Source organism: Macrobrachium nipponense, chromosome 39, assembly GCF_015104395.2.
Source record: "Macrobrachium nipponense isolate FS-2020 chromosome 39, ASM1510439v2, whole genome shotgun sequence".
Taxonomy (NCBI): Eukaryota; Metazoa; Arthropoda; class Malacostraca; order Decapoda; family Palaemonidae; genus Macrobrachium; species Macrobrachium nipponense.
The window spans coordinates 13325576-13340845 of record NC_061099.1 but is presented as its reverse complement, the minus strand read 5'-3'; the positions used below and the strand labels follow the sequence as shown (position 1 = coordinate 13340845).

The following is a 15270-nucleotide window of genomic DNA, read 5'->3' as shown; positions in this document are numbered from 1 at the left end:
ATGATAAGTTTTTTTTATAAAATATCAAGATATTGTTCTAACAATAAATGGATCCAAAGAAAAAGCAAAACTAGAGTTACCAGCACAATAACTGTATACAAAAACTTTGAACCATAAATGAGTCCCTTGTACAGTAAAACTTCCACAAAATTTTTTTTTTCACATTACCTCCTAATACACTGATGAGTTCAATGTACGTACTTAATTCTGTTGAATCTTGGACTGAATACAAACCTCAGGAACATATGTGTAAATACTATACTCTAATTCAAAAGTGAAGCTGCAAAGCCAAATAACTCAAATAAATTACAAATCATACTTATGTACCTATCCCTTTCCTGGAGAGGTATTTTACTGTAATCAAAACTGTTTTCCAAGGACTTACTCATGAAAAAGGATATTACTCGTCTCTGGAATTGGGAATCTTGTGTAATCAATTATTGTGTTGAAGTTTTCTATTCGTTCTTTGTAGCCAGAATCATGAGCTGCCAGGTGGCAATTGACCACACAAACAGAGCAGCCATATATAGAAAATCTAACAGAAGCTGCACCTTTGTTTCCCTGAATGAAAAAAAGAGAATATATTAGGAAATTCCCTATGGCAAAATATTAAGGTATCACAATCTTGGAAGAAAGCCGATATATATGTATGCCATTTCTTTCCTACACTGTCTGTAAACCAAGATCAATCACAATATTTTCCTACAAAATTAAATACTTTAAAGGCTAATATAAAATTCAGACATAAACATACCCAGAGCCCTCCAAACCCTGTTCTCGTAACTGTAGTGTGGATGTCTCGAACATGATGGAGATGTTGTCGTTTTATAAAAACATTTGTTACAATACCCTGTAAGCGTTCTCCAACAACCCTCACATAATCATGAGGCCCAATGGTTTCCCGCAAAGCACTCGTCCAAGGCTCTTCAAAAAGGGTGTCCATGACTACATTTTGTGGCTGTGATTTAACTTCTTGCAACCTGAAGAAGCAAAAGTAAATTGTACTAATAACTGATAAGAATATATTCAGGTGTTAGAGGTTCAGATCCACAGACAGATAGATAAAGAGGTAGACATAGATATGGGAGTAGACAGAAAAGGATAATACCATAGATAATACCATGGGGTGTGGAGTGGCTAATGATTACTCTTAAGAATCACTAGACACTACATAGTGAAATAGTTTGACAATAATTAGGACTGGAGAAATTCACAAGTTAATATGAACATGATTACAGTAATTTGGATAAATAGAATCTATACCATTTGGGGCTACACCTCCATAAGCACCAGATTGAATAGAAGATTCTTAATGTCTTTTGCATAAAACAATGATCAACCATTTTTTAGCATGATTGCTTGAAATTAAAGATACATATCTTAATGCAAACAAGCACTTGCCAAATTTATGATAAAAATTGTGCAGGCTCACACTACGACTTCCATAGTGAGAGGAGTTGGCTGTTACCTTTCACGTGTAGTTGCCGGAAAAAAGCAATAAAAATAATATATATACTTATTTAATGATAATTTGGTTTTTTTAAGGACCTTTTTATGAGCAATAACAAAAGCACCTAATAAATAAAGATGACTTTCAAGATTATTATTAATAAAGTAATTATAAAAAAAATCAAGATTGAAATACACTCTATTGTGCTTCAAAAGGAAAAAAACACTAGCTCAAAAAGATTGATAAAAACACTGCAACTACAATTAGTTTACACAATAATAATAAAATACAAGGCACTACATAATTTCATAAAAAAAAATTAGTCAACTTACCCAATTATATATATATCTGGCAGAAGATCATCCGTGGTTCTCTTTATCACAGGATCATTGGGAATGCCAAGGAGGTTGTGGAGGCCTTGCTCTGGCCAACCAGTTTGCACATTCCAGGTGATACAAAATATGCTGCAAAATTAACAACATAAATTATAACTGAACACATTATACTATCACATTCAGCAGTAGTGCAAAGTGCCATAACTAAGCAAAAGAATCTCTATTACTGCAAAAAAAAAAAATACAACTGCCATAAAAAAAAAAGCTGTAGCACATGACATGTTACATATCACAATGGACTTTCTTCCACAAAAAAAATATGACTGATACAAAAAATGAATATTATTTGAATAGTATTTTATGACTTAGAATAATGATGAATAATATTTACTAAAAGATTTTGAGATTTGTGAAAGTGGTGAAGACCAAAGTCACTTGAATATAAAAAGAATGTTCCCATTTCTAAGGTATAAAAGGGCCACAAGAAAGTAATTATACAGGTAATAAATTAGTAAGCCTAAGAAATTTTTATGTGCTCTATATCTATGCAAAAGAGACCTAGTATATTGTTGGGAAACTGGCTTTCTCAAACACCTGAAAGGCAGACTGTCATCTCAAAATAGCCTCCTTGAGTCATCTGGAATGCAAACAGAAGACCAGAATTTCCAGTTGTTCTAAAACAAACCTGTCAATTTGTTATTGTCTAAACCTGCAGTCAGCAGCTTATGTACACACATGCCAAAAAACAAAAATACTCAACAGCTACCTAGGTAAGCATTATCCAAAACAGTTTTAGCAACAAGAAATATGACTTTTTATAATAAAATAAAGTTTTATATATACTTACCTGACTTTTTATAATAAAATAAAGTTTTATATAAACTTACCAAGTAATTACATAGCTATTAGTTTCATTTATTCACAGCAGTTTGGATTTAAATTTCGTGGAAGCGACACCAAATTTCTGTGATCTGTGTAGGTGAAACACGTCTCGCCCCCTAGTGAGAGGGTTAGGAACAACTCAACAGACAATGTATACTCATTATGTTTATGTTTAAGTCCATCAGAGGTGAGGAGGGAGGGCTCTGATCATGTAATCACTTGTTAAGTACATATAGTACATAAAACTTTATTTTATGATTATAAAAATTTCATTTTCGTATAAGTAACTTTCCATGTAATAATATAGCTGATTCCCACATTGTCAGGAGATGGGATAATGGACATATTCTACTCTAAAGCATCAAGTCATGTAATGAATTAGAAATAGAAAGTTGCTAGCATTGAAAACAATGCTTGTCGTTCCTTGTTATTCAAGAAAACCTGCTGTAGAAACTGCCTCTGGTTGGTGCTCAACTTAACCTGTAGAGGCAAGGCAGTAAAGCCGAGGGCCGCCTCTACTTAAGGGGGAGCTTTGTAGCAGAGGAGTACTCCGAATGCTACCAAAGCATCAGTGAAAGTTATGCAGCCACAAAAATATCCAATAGCTAGCAAAACTTTCAAGAGCCCTTGCCCTGGGCACAATACCAGAATAAAAACAACCAGATCATGTTGTCACCTACACTGAAGTAAAACCACAACCCATCCACTAAAAGTGTCGGGCGTTCTGGGTACATTGTATCCTTCCAGCTCCCTAAACTTTAAAATTTCATTACAAGGTGAAGGTCCGGACAATAGGAGAGAATCCTATGCTCCCTTCCATGATACCATGCCAGTAACTAAAATTTGCAAGGTAGTACTGTCAAAATTTTAAACACTTTCAAAAACTCTCTCAAAATCACGAGAAACAAAGAACGATCATACTACCTGTAGGTTGAATGTCAAATGAATGTAAGAGATATATAGTGCTTGAAAGCTAATGAGGTAGAGACTGTTCTAACGTCTTAAGCTTTTGCTAGGAGGAGGCAAATAGTTCTCCTAAATCTGAGTGTCTCAGCTGATAAAGTCCATTAGGGTAAAGGCCAAACTGGTCTAGGGTTCTAGTTATCTAGGAAATACCAGACTATCCAGCCAAGCAGAGAGCACTCTATTCCTCCTCAGTACTGGAGAGTGCTTTAGGCTCCCAGGGAATGAGCTGGCACCAGGCTGTAGTTGTCATCAGGAATTCTAATCAGAAGAAGAGACTAGATTTTGCTAAACAATATAGTTCCTAGATGGCCTTCAAACCTGAACATTCAGACAGAATGGAAAAGCTATTCTCCTCAGAGCTAGTGAGCACTATTGGGTGCTCAGAGCAAGAGCTGGTGTCATAGCAAAAGCTAATGCTGGGCTGTTGTTGGTGCCAGAAAAGCAGGGTGCCAGACTAGCCATGAGATCCAGCGAAGTCTGGTGCCCCTGGAAGACACGGATGTCCATAAAACTCTTAAGGGAGAAAGGAAAGGATCCAGGTATTGTGCCAGTATCTGTCCTTGACTAAAATCCCAGGGAAGACGAATAAATTATCTCCTTTTCCAAGCTTGGGCTTGTCAGGAACTATAAAGGAAAATATGATAGGGATGCTACCAAACTTCGTCTCTGTGCTTACACATGAGTTATGCATAGTTCAATATTTCATAAAGGTTTAATTGCAAAAGGGACACAGATGTCTCGCAGAGGAGGCATAGGAGTCAAGAAACTAGCTTCAGAAAGTCGATCACCAGGCCTGGAAGACGACAAGAGAAGATTTACTTCTATGACTTGTAATGGTTTCTGCAATTTATATAGAGATACCTCCCGATTGATCTTCCTCTGTACAGTCTGGAGTCTACATGACCTCTCACCAACCACCCGGTCCGCCTACCATTGTATGTAATTGGGTCTGTGATGCACCAGACACTAGTAGAAGTGAAAATGATGCTGAGGAAGAATGCTGAAGAAGTCATGTTGGGCTGGTCTCCAGGGTTCTACAGCTGGGTCTTTCTTGTAGAGAAGGTTTTTTTTTTTTTTTTTTTTTTTTGGTGTTTTTTTTTTTTTTTTTTTTTTTTTTTTTTTTTTTTTTTTTTTTTTTTTTTTTTTTTTGGGGGGGGGGGATGGAGACCGGTCATGGACCCATCTCCCCTGAACCGATTCTTTCGCCAGACTGGATTCAAGACGGAGACAACACAATCAGCGCATGTCTCTATCAGGGATAACAACCTCATGCTTACGGTGGAGTTGAAGTACCGGTATTTCCAGATACCCATCCACAAGTCCTCAGGCCAGTATACCTTTGCTTCATCCTCAGAGAGATGGTCTCATAATTCATGGCACAGTTTCGGGCTCTTGACCGCTCCCCAAATGTTCAAGAGTGTTCAACCTGGTCTCCGCTTGGAGACTTCTCAGGATTTATCAGGATCTGGGGATCCTGATAAATCCTGAGAAGTCTGACCTCAAGACCAAACATAGGACAGTGTACCTAGGCATGCTGACAGACACGGTAGCAGCAAGAGTCTTCCCCTCAAACTCTCGTATCAGTAGGTTCAGAGAGGCAGCACGACAGTTCGTGTCTCGACAGGAACAGCCTGCTTGGCTTTGACAGGTCGTGATAGGTTACCTGTCGTCCCTGGAGAAGCTGGCGCCTCATGGGCGGCTTCACCTTTGGTCTCTTTACTGGAGACTGAAGGAATACTGGTCACAGTCCCACAACCCTCAGTCTTTTCTTGTCCCCCTTTCGCACAAGGTGAGAGAAGACTTGGACTGGTGGCTTGACGATAGGAACCTTGTAATAGGAGTGGACTTCTCCACTTCCCCCCAGACATGCTTCTGTTCTCAGATGCATCAAGCAAGGGATGGGGCGCACACCTGGAGGAGTTGCTGATTGTAGGGGTGTGGGACCTTCACTACAAGCACCTTCACATCAATGTCCTGGAACTCAAGGCAGCCTCCCTCCATGAGTTTTGGGAACGTGTGATGGGACACTGTGGTGTTGATGAACGACAATACCACAGTAGTGGCATATGTCAACAAGCAAGGGGGACTCGCCTCCCTCGAGCTTCATCAGCTGACAGTGCAGGTGCACAAGTGGGCAGTAGCACACTTGGTAGAGCTGTCAGCCAGGTACATTCCAGGCAAGAGGAATGTAATGGCAGACAAGCTCAGCCGCCAGGATCAGGTGGTAGGAACCTAGTGGTCCCTTCACCAAGATGTGGCAGAAAGGGGGTTCAGCCTATGGGGGCGTCCAGTCATGATTTAACAGGAAGCTAGAGACCTTTAGCTCTGTTGTTTCCAGACCCATGGGCCACTGCAAAGGATGCATTCCAACACGTGTGGGACAACCTCGAAGTTTATGCCTTTCCCCCGTTCTACCTGATTCGAGCAGTTATTGGCAGGGCGCTGATCAATCTGAATCTACAGATGATTCTGGTGGCACCCAAATGGCCTCAGGCCATTTGGTATCCCTTATTTTAGCTATTGATTTATTTTTAGTATTTATCTAGTTTTATTTATTTTCTATTTATTTATTTATTTTTATATTTATTTATTTATTCATTTACTTTTATTTATTTATTTTTATTTTTCTCACTCTCCTCTCCAAGGCACCGAGAGACCCTTGGCAGAACCTGCTATGCCAGCCACACGTCGAACAGTACCACCAGGCAGTGTTTTCCCAATGTCTTAACGGCTGGGGGTTATCCATCATCTCTTGCGAGCTGGAGGCTTTTCTCGCCAAGCAGCACTAAAGATGGCAGGATACCTCAGACAGCCCTCTACAGTGGTATGCAGTGGTCCCCCTGTATTCACGGGGGATGTGTACCAGACAACCCCGTGAATAGTTAGAACCCACGAATAGGCAAATTTTTCGCGAATAATGCGGGGAAATGTTCCAGAGAGAAATCTGCAAATGCGTGAGTCCACGAATCTGGAGAAAGCGAATACGAGGGGTCCACTGTACCAGGGAAAGTGGGCCGTCTTCTGTGGTTGGTGCCGTAGACAGGGTATCTCCAGTCAGAGCCACTCTTCAGCAGTTCGTGGGTTTCCTCATCTTCCTTTGCCGAGAGAAGCTTCTCTCCATCTCAGCTGTAAAAAGCTACAGGACCACACTGGCCCTAGTCTTGAAGCTGAAGGGTATTGATATCTCATCTTCCTTCGAGATATCATTACTCATAAGGAGCTTCGAGAGGTCTTGCCCACCCAGGGATCTCAGGCCTCCTGAGTGGAACGTGACTCGTGTTGCAGAGCCTGACCCGTGCCCCATACGAGCCCCTTGGAGAGTCCTCGTACAGGGATCTGACACTCCTTACCATCTTTCTGCTAGCCCTGGCATCGGCAAAGAGAGTTGGCGAACTACATGGTATTTCTTTTGATGTGAAACACTCTAGGGGATGGGGATCAGTTACGCTCAATTTAGTCCCAATTTTCGTGCGAAGACTCAGAATCCATCGGTCCCTGACACTAAATTTGAGTCCTTCACCATCCCCTCCCTGAGTGACTTCGTTGATGATGATCCTTCTGCTTCGTGAGATGATCAGGAAGATGTACTCTGCTGCTGGCGATGACACCTGTCCCTCCCATTCCACAAGAACCTGTCGTTTCATCAGGTTTTGAAGGCACGCCAGACCATTTTCACCTCTCACTACCTTTGGGATATTGCCCACAGGTCCTTGGAAACTTTTTCCTTGGGAGGGGGGGTGGCTACTCAACAAGTTGTGTAGCTTAACCTGCTCCTCTAACTGGACAGAGTCACATCTCGCTTCGTTGTATTGGTACGAATGAGCGTGACTGTGGAGTGACTGGCTCTCCTGTCATCTCTTTCATCCTACTCTCCCTTTGAGTAGAGAGTAAGAGGACCATTACATGCTGAACCGTGTGGCCGATGCAGGTAAGACACTCCTTGGAGTAACCTATCTATTTTCTTAGACTACTATGAGATTCAGGGTCTCTGTAACACGGTTTTTTGGACTTTGCTCCTTGTCAAAGCATCGGATGTAGCTGAAAGTTGACATATGTATATTTTACAACCACACACAAATTTTGTCAGCATTATCAATAACCTAAACCCGATAGTCTTAATTTTTATAGAGTAAAAATGATCTAGCCGACGCCATGGCCAATGATTACGAGCCAAGAGTCGAAAAACATTCATTACGTAAGCAAGGTAAACACAAACATTTTGACTAAATGTTGCCCTGCCCATCCACCAGACAGAAATGCCATCGGCTCTGAAACCCAAAGACTTTATGAATGGCGGAACGATACATAGATGTGGGTGGGGTATCAGTGCTAGCGTAGTAATACTACTTTAGCAGTAGTGCCACAACAGTATAGCAGTAATATACATGAATTAAACGTTTAGACCAATTGCTGGGATCCTTGAGGATCATTTAGCACTTCTTACAACTACTTGAGAAATTAGTTATTATAGCCAGAAGGTAAATTTTCTAATCCAACAATGCCCATGGTAGCCTTCAGTGTTATCCTGAATTATAACGTGGCGAAAGTGGGTGGAGCCTCATGAAGTCACCATTCTGACGATAATTATTGGTGAAGGTTTAAAGCCAATATACGGTACCGGCTATTTTTTTCAGTAAATAGGTAGATAGCCAATAAATTAAAATTGCTTGACATTGGATATAGCAGTTATCAAATCAAGCTTGTCAACTATGTTTTTGGTAATTACCAACTATTCCCTACATCTTGTCAATCTGATTGTGACCTATAAAGTAGACTGTAATTTCTTTGGAAACTTATTTTGGGAGCTAGACTAATAACCGAAGTGTTTTTGTATTTATTAACATATTTTGTTGGTTTGTTCATTATGACAATTATCAGTGTGGAGGTTCCAGAATTCAGAAAGGTGTACTGCTTTGCTTGTATTTAAATTTGTATGTCATTGTTGCCAGAGGTTTAGCCTTCGTTACGTATAGCCAATCATCCATCGAGAAAGAGGGAATAAATGATGTCATAAGTTACGTAACGAGTGCGTTCGAAACCTTTTCTCTGAGTAAGTTGGCCCATCTTCAAAAAAGGTCACTTTTACATTATAAGTACCAAATTTATTCAACCTACGTATTGCAGAATACACTCAAAATTTGTGTGCTGATATAATATGTATTCTGAATAAGCGTTATATTCATGAAATGCATAGATAAAACGTTATTGCGAAAAAACCGTGTTACAGAGGCCCTGAATCTCATAGTAGTTAATAGAAGCAAAAATCTGCCCCTTCCCTTCACAAGGCATAAGACAAACCCATAGTGGTTCTTCATTAAGGGTGACACAACCTTCCCCTTATGAGTAAACCCAGAAGACTGACTATAATCTTGCAGTTCTTAAACTCCAATCAGAAGTCAGTGGTGAGATTCCCTTCCTCACTCTTATAAGCAAGAAGGAAATCTCAGGTAGGATGAACTCCAGTTGGTTCACTGGAGATCATTCAGATTCCACCCACCAATCAGTGAGTCTTCCTATTGTAAAGAACCGCAGGTTTGTAGATCGTGTAGGACCAAATCACAATTTTTGAAAGTATGTAGTAGATAACACTTAGCATAGACTCAATGATACCTGCATGTAGAACTGTACTTTGAGGAAAATCTGAAAAGTTATTAGAGGCTTAAAAATTTCTATAGCCGTAATAATTTGGACACTGAGTTTATGCTAAATGTACAGAGATGGCCGTCAAGCATAAAAATGAAAAAGGGTAATGACTAGCGCTCGGACAAAGGTGCCAGGCATCAGGGGTTGGCAATGGGAAGTGGTGCCATGAGCTCGTGAGGGGTCCAGGTAAGCCTCTCATTTAGCTTGGTTCTACAAAGCTCAATACTGTACCACAAGAGTGCTGTGAGAAGAAGTTTTAACCACTGACATGAAGGTGAGAACAGCAACTGTCAACAAGTAAACCTTCAGACGATTGAGGTACCAAGAAAGTTGTCGCCTTGAAAATGTGGACCTGCTATATTATGAGTGACACACTTGTGCAGGGGCCACTAATCTTCCATATCGTTCAAAAAAATATGTGGACTACCAAAGCAAGTACTACCAACTCCACTAAGAAGAAACAAAACAAGGAAAATCTCATCCTGAAGCTCTTAGCTGAAGCTACTCGACTTTCAGTTTGGATATCAAAATCCGGTAAATAACCAGCAAAAAATTAACAACTGCTGCTGACATTCAATATTATCACCAGGAGTCACAGAAACAGAATATGTATTGTCTGTTGAGTCATTCCTAACCTTCTAGCTAGGGGGCGAGACTGGTGTCATCAACACAGAATACCAGTGTCGCTACGACGAAATTTAAATCTAAACTGCTGCAAATAAATGCAACTAATAGCTATGTATTTTCATTAGTCATATTTTATTTTATCTAATCAATTGTGTACCAATGATGTCTTCAAATAATATCTTCAAATTATTTTTAAAATCTTAGCAAATGTTTTCCTTCAGGCTGTGTATGCTGTCAGTGCCTTGTTGCTGTCTTACTGTCTGGTAATTGTAAATTCTTTGAACCTATTTACCTTTATACTACAGATTTATGTACTACTCCACTGCTGATTATTCAGTGTGTCAGCTTAATCTTTTCTTGAATTACAATTTGCTTTGGAATGTCTTTAGCTTTGATCCTTTTTGGTAGAGTGCATAGTCTAATTTTCGTTAAAGGTTAAAGGTAATATACTTCAAGCCAGTTCACATGAAAAGGAAGTTGTGTAGTATAAAGTTCAGTACCTTTGTTTCACTTTTCTGATGTATTTTCATTGTTTTCCTTATTAATGTTTTGCTATAATTTCTACATATCAGCTTTTCTCCCAGTTGAATGTAAACTTATAAGATTTAACTATACATACTGAAAAGTTCTATATCATCAGTATTACATACTGGTTATGGTGGTTATGTTCAATATAATCATGAATGTTATTATCATCATCATCATCACTTTTTTTTATATTCTATCATAGTTAATATACTTCAGTACTTTTTCAAGTATATTTCCCGAGATAAGTGTACATGTATTGTTGAAAGAACAGATTAGAAGCTCAGTATCTTTAGATTTCAGTAACGATAAAATTAGCATTACAATGAGTCATCTGACTATCAAGACTCAGCTTCAGGTATCACTGCTCTCATATCATGGAATAAAAAGGAGTTAACCCTTAATGAACAGATACCTTCATAGCAGCAGCGATAACACCATACAATTTGGTTAGATCAAGTGGCAGTGTTTTTCCATTACTTTAATGGGCTATCAATGATTCCTGGCAACTGAACTCTCTGGGCATCTCAAGAGGTTAGTTGTGTTCTGGACTTCAAGGGGGAATGTTTTGCCCATCTTTCTTCCACAACGTCTTTTTATTTACTATTTGCTCATTAATACACCCAGGTATTGCTGTTGGTTGTAGTTATCTTTTATGATAGTATGTCAGCTATTATTGTCATATTGCAAACAAAGAAATATTAGAAAAAAACATGTATGCCTCAAAAAATCTTGTCAATATTTAACAACGAATATACAGGCAGTCCTTGGTTATCGGCGGACACAGTTACAGACAGTCCCCGGGTTACGACGGGGGTTCCGTTCTTGAGATGCGTTGTAACCCGAAAATCATCGTAAGTCTGAACATCATGAAAAATCCTAAGAAAACATTACTTTTCTGGGCTCAGTTCGTGTCGCTGCGCGAAATAATCCTTTAATCCATTATTTCTAAGGTAAATGATCTAACAAATACCAGAGAATAAACAAAATAAAGAAAAAGGTCAGTATAACGGACTCGCTCACCCTCAAGGAGGGCGTAAGTATGAACACTAGGGCGAGTGAGACCACTACCACGAACCTCTTGCCAATAGAAATCTCCCACAACAAAACCCCACAAGAGGAGAGCCGACCCACAGAACGGGGCAGCAACTACTACTACTCCAACCCACGCTAGGGACTGCCGCGCCTCTGGTGGCCATCCTTTAAGTTAGACGGCCCGTGAGACGCTGATTTTTTATCTCTGTGTTTTTTCGTACCTTTTTCGAGGATTTTACGGGATATTATTTGGAGTGTTTCAGCCATCGCACTCAGCTAAGTTAAGGTATTCGCCGAAAGGTTCCTACTTACTTTTTTTTTTCCCTACTTCTTGAGTCAGTTATTTGCCATTTTTTAGGTATAAATACGGATTCTCGGTCGGAAGCATGGCGGCATTGCTCTGCCTCGTGGCGGGTTCGTTCTTGGTCTCCCATACCTAGAACCTTCCCTTTATTTTATGCGTCTCTAGACCTGTTTATGAATATTATGCCTTTAGGGGATCTAGCCTGCATTGGTTTTATGTCATGCATGCATGTCTTTCTTTACCTTGCTTAGGCATTATCTCTTCTATCCAGACCCTAGCCATAGCTCTTAGTATCGGCCCAGGCTAGCTTTGAGTGGTAGACTTTCTCTCGGGGTTTAGTCCGTACACTCCTGGATTTTTTCTCCTACTATTTTTATTTCCCCTACTTTGGTGTTATTTTAATTATTTTAATTATTTTATTTGATTTTGGTTAGCCTAGGGCGTCTGGTACGTTATCTTAGCCTAGGTTTATTATATCATGGTCCCCTTTAGTTTTGTTGCATCCTTTTTATCAGTTTTGTTGCATCTACGGTTGCATCTCGCTGATCAGTTTGGTTGCATTATCCTAGGCTATAGATTTCGTTGTTTTTATCGTGTTATCGTTTCGTGGTCACCCTGTGATCGCGGTACAGCCAGACGCCCGTCCCAGTCACCCTGCCCTCCTCCCGCTCTCCCATAGAGCTGGGGGGAGGGAGGTCCGTCCTTGCTCGCTCCATCCGGGCCTGTCTCCCTCTCTCCCTACGCGGAGGGAGTAGGGGAGGCTGGACAGACGCTGGACTGGGTATGACCTTGTCTCTCTGCTTCACGGTGCTCCGTTGTGACGAAGTAGGGGGGTTGGCCTCCCCCCTCCTTGGTTGCTCCGTTGCCCCGCTGTAGGCTCGAGTTCTGTTTCGCCCTCTCGCCCCTCCCCGGGTTGTCGGTGCTCTATTTTCTTACCGGAGCTCCGTCGATTACGAGGGAGGGAGCTGGTATCCCGCCTGCGGGCGGACCTCAGGCGTACAGTTGGTCTCATTTGTCTAACCACCCCCGTCTCTTCGGCACACCGGCGGAGACGGATACCACCGCGATTCGGAATAGTTTCCGGAATTTAGTGCTATTTTATGCTTAAGTCTATCATAAGTTTGATTTAAGCTATCTTAAGCTGGGTCCCTCCCTTGCCCCCTGTTTTATACGCCGGCCCACACCGGAGCTATAGCCTATTCAGGCGATAGGGGAGGGGTTATGCCCAAAAATTTTTCACTCTCCGGCATGCATCGGAGTTCTAAATTAGCCCTGTAAGTGTTGTCTTTGATGGTACTCATGTATCCTTCCACTTACAGACCACCGTGAGCATCCAGGATGCAACGCCATGCTCCAGGACCCCTGCAGACATGAAGTCTGTAGGTCCCACGCTCCGTGCGCGACTCCGCATGGGAATCTGCAGGTCTGGTATCATGAGACCTGTACGATCTGTTATGATCTTGTGGGTCAGTTCTTGGATGGGGTAAGTATTTCCAGCTGTATATATAGACTGTAAATACTGTACTATATCTTAAGTTTAATTTTAATGATTTCTTTTAAGCTTAAGTTCCTTATATGTTGTGAAATACATCCCAAATATTGTAGGTTTAAGCTCGGTTTTAGTTTAAGGTTGAACTTCAACTTTAAACTTAAACTAATAGACGCCCTCTCTTGCAGGCTGCTGTTGTTAGAGAGACCGCCCTTGCCACCCTGAGGGCTTGGGTCGGCGGCTTCGGCAAAAACGCCGCCAAGGGACAGCCCTACATTCTTGAGAAGAGGATGGCTGTCCTGCTGTTCCCTGGCGGCAAGTCGACGGGGTACGTCGACCCGGCGGAAGCAGCCCTGACTATGACAGCAATCCAGCAGCAGGTCGCTGCATCCATGAAGGAACCAGGCCAGGATATCTCTGCGGAAGTCACGACGTTAGACCTAAATGTAGAACCGATGGTAGGTGTTGACGACCTGTTGGTCGAGGTAGGTACATTGGACGCCCTAGGGCTTCCCTTGGGCGCCACTGGATCTTCTTCTTCTTCCTCCCGCTACTTCTCCCACCCCTTTCCTTCCAAGGCTTTACAGGAGCTTGAGCTCCAAGTATCTACTCCTAGTGCTTCGGTTAAAACCCAAAGTCAAGGGCCAAAGGGAAAGGGTACAAAAAAACCCTTACGAAGACGTCGTCGTCGTCCAAAAAGACTTCGTCGGCGTCATCGTCTCGTAAGTCTTTGGCTACAAATCCCGGAGCAGAGAAAGCTAAAGCTTCGGCTTCTAGCTCTAGGTCCTCAAAGAGCAGGTCCTCCAAGGAGAGGCCCCGTACTCCGGCGGAGCCAGCGGCTCTCCTCTCCCTTTGGTACCTCTGCCGAGTTATCCTTCCACCTCCGCATCGGCTCCGGCTCTGGATCCCAACGCTGGGTTGATGCAGCACATGGGGGACTTGGTAGGCTCTTTGAGGAATAGTATGGAGCAGATGTTCTCCCGGTTATCCGAAAGGATCACAACCCAGGACAACATAATAGCCGGGCTCAATCAGGCCCCTCTGGCTACTCCTCCGGCACTCGGTGCTGGCCTGGTACAGCTTCCTCCTCACGATTCTCTGCCTCCGTTCTCAATGAACAACCCCTGGAGAGTGGCTTCATACGCCCCTTTCCAGGACGGACTTATCTCCATCCCGGAGTGCGGCACTCGAAGGATTGAGGACTTTTTGAAGTTCTATCCGTAGAACCTCCAACCGCCGTTCATTGGCTACCGCCAGGCTAACGGAGGCAGCCATGAACTAGGGAGGATAAGGTCCCGAGGGAGATAGTACTTTACTCCCGGGACCAGGCTCAAAGGGAGTGGCTCAGGTGTCTGGAAGAAATGGACTGCGCAAACACTAGAATTCAAGCCTTTAAGAGTTCCTTCACCATCTTTACGATGGATGAAGAAACTCCTCTCCCCTTCTTAACGAAGATCGCCACGGTTACCATTCCGGCTGGCCTGAAGGGAGAACCCTTACCCCAGTTAAGGGAAGCAGACCCCACCTCTCCTTTGCTCCCTCCGCTTGGAGATTTGTGGGACGATCTGCCAAATACCTTCGCGGCAGGGTAGCTCAAGCCGGACTGCGCCATGGACCCAGTTCGGCGAGAAGCTACCTAGACTCCCTGATAGCCTCATTCAAGCTGAGTTTGAGGCCAAGTCTAGGCTTGCCAGGTCCATGAATACCATGGTAATGACGGAAGTAGCGGCTCTTTCCTATGCTTCAGAGCCGCTCTTCAAGCTATTGACCAAGTCACAGACTCATACGGTCCAGTCGGACCTGTTCGAGTTTGTGACTGCCAGGGTCAATTGCCGGAAGCACGTCCTCTCCAGGAAGCAACTATTCGGCATGAACCGAATAAGCTGCTTTCCTCCAACATCTGGGGAGCAGACCTCCTTTCCTGAAACCCATGGTCAAGGAGGTCCAGAATGAGGCAACAAGGCTCAATCAGAGCCTCAAGGATCGTTGGGGCCTCACGGCTAAGAGGCGCCAA

The 15270-nt window shown here is 42.4% G+C and overlaps 1 pseudogene; it reads right to left on the bottom strand.

The window, feature by feature from the left end:
* Positions 1–15270, bottom strand: part of LOC135210139 (inositol polyphosphate 5-phosphatase K-like) — a 141998-nt pseudogene that overhangs the window by 87933 nt on the left and 38795 nt on the right.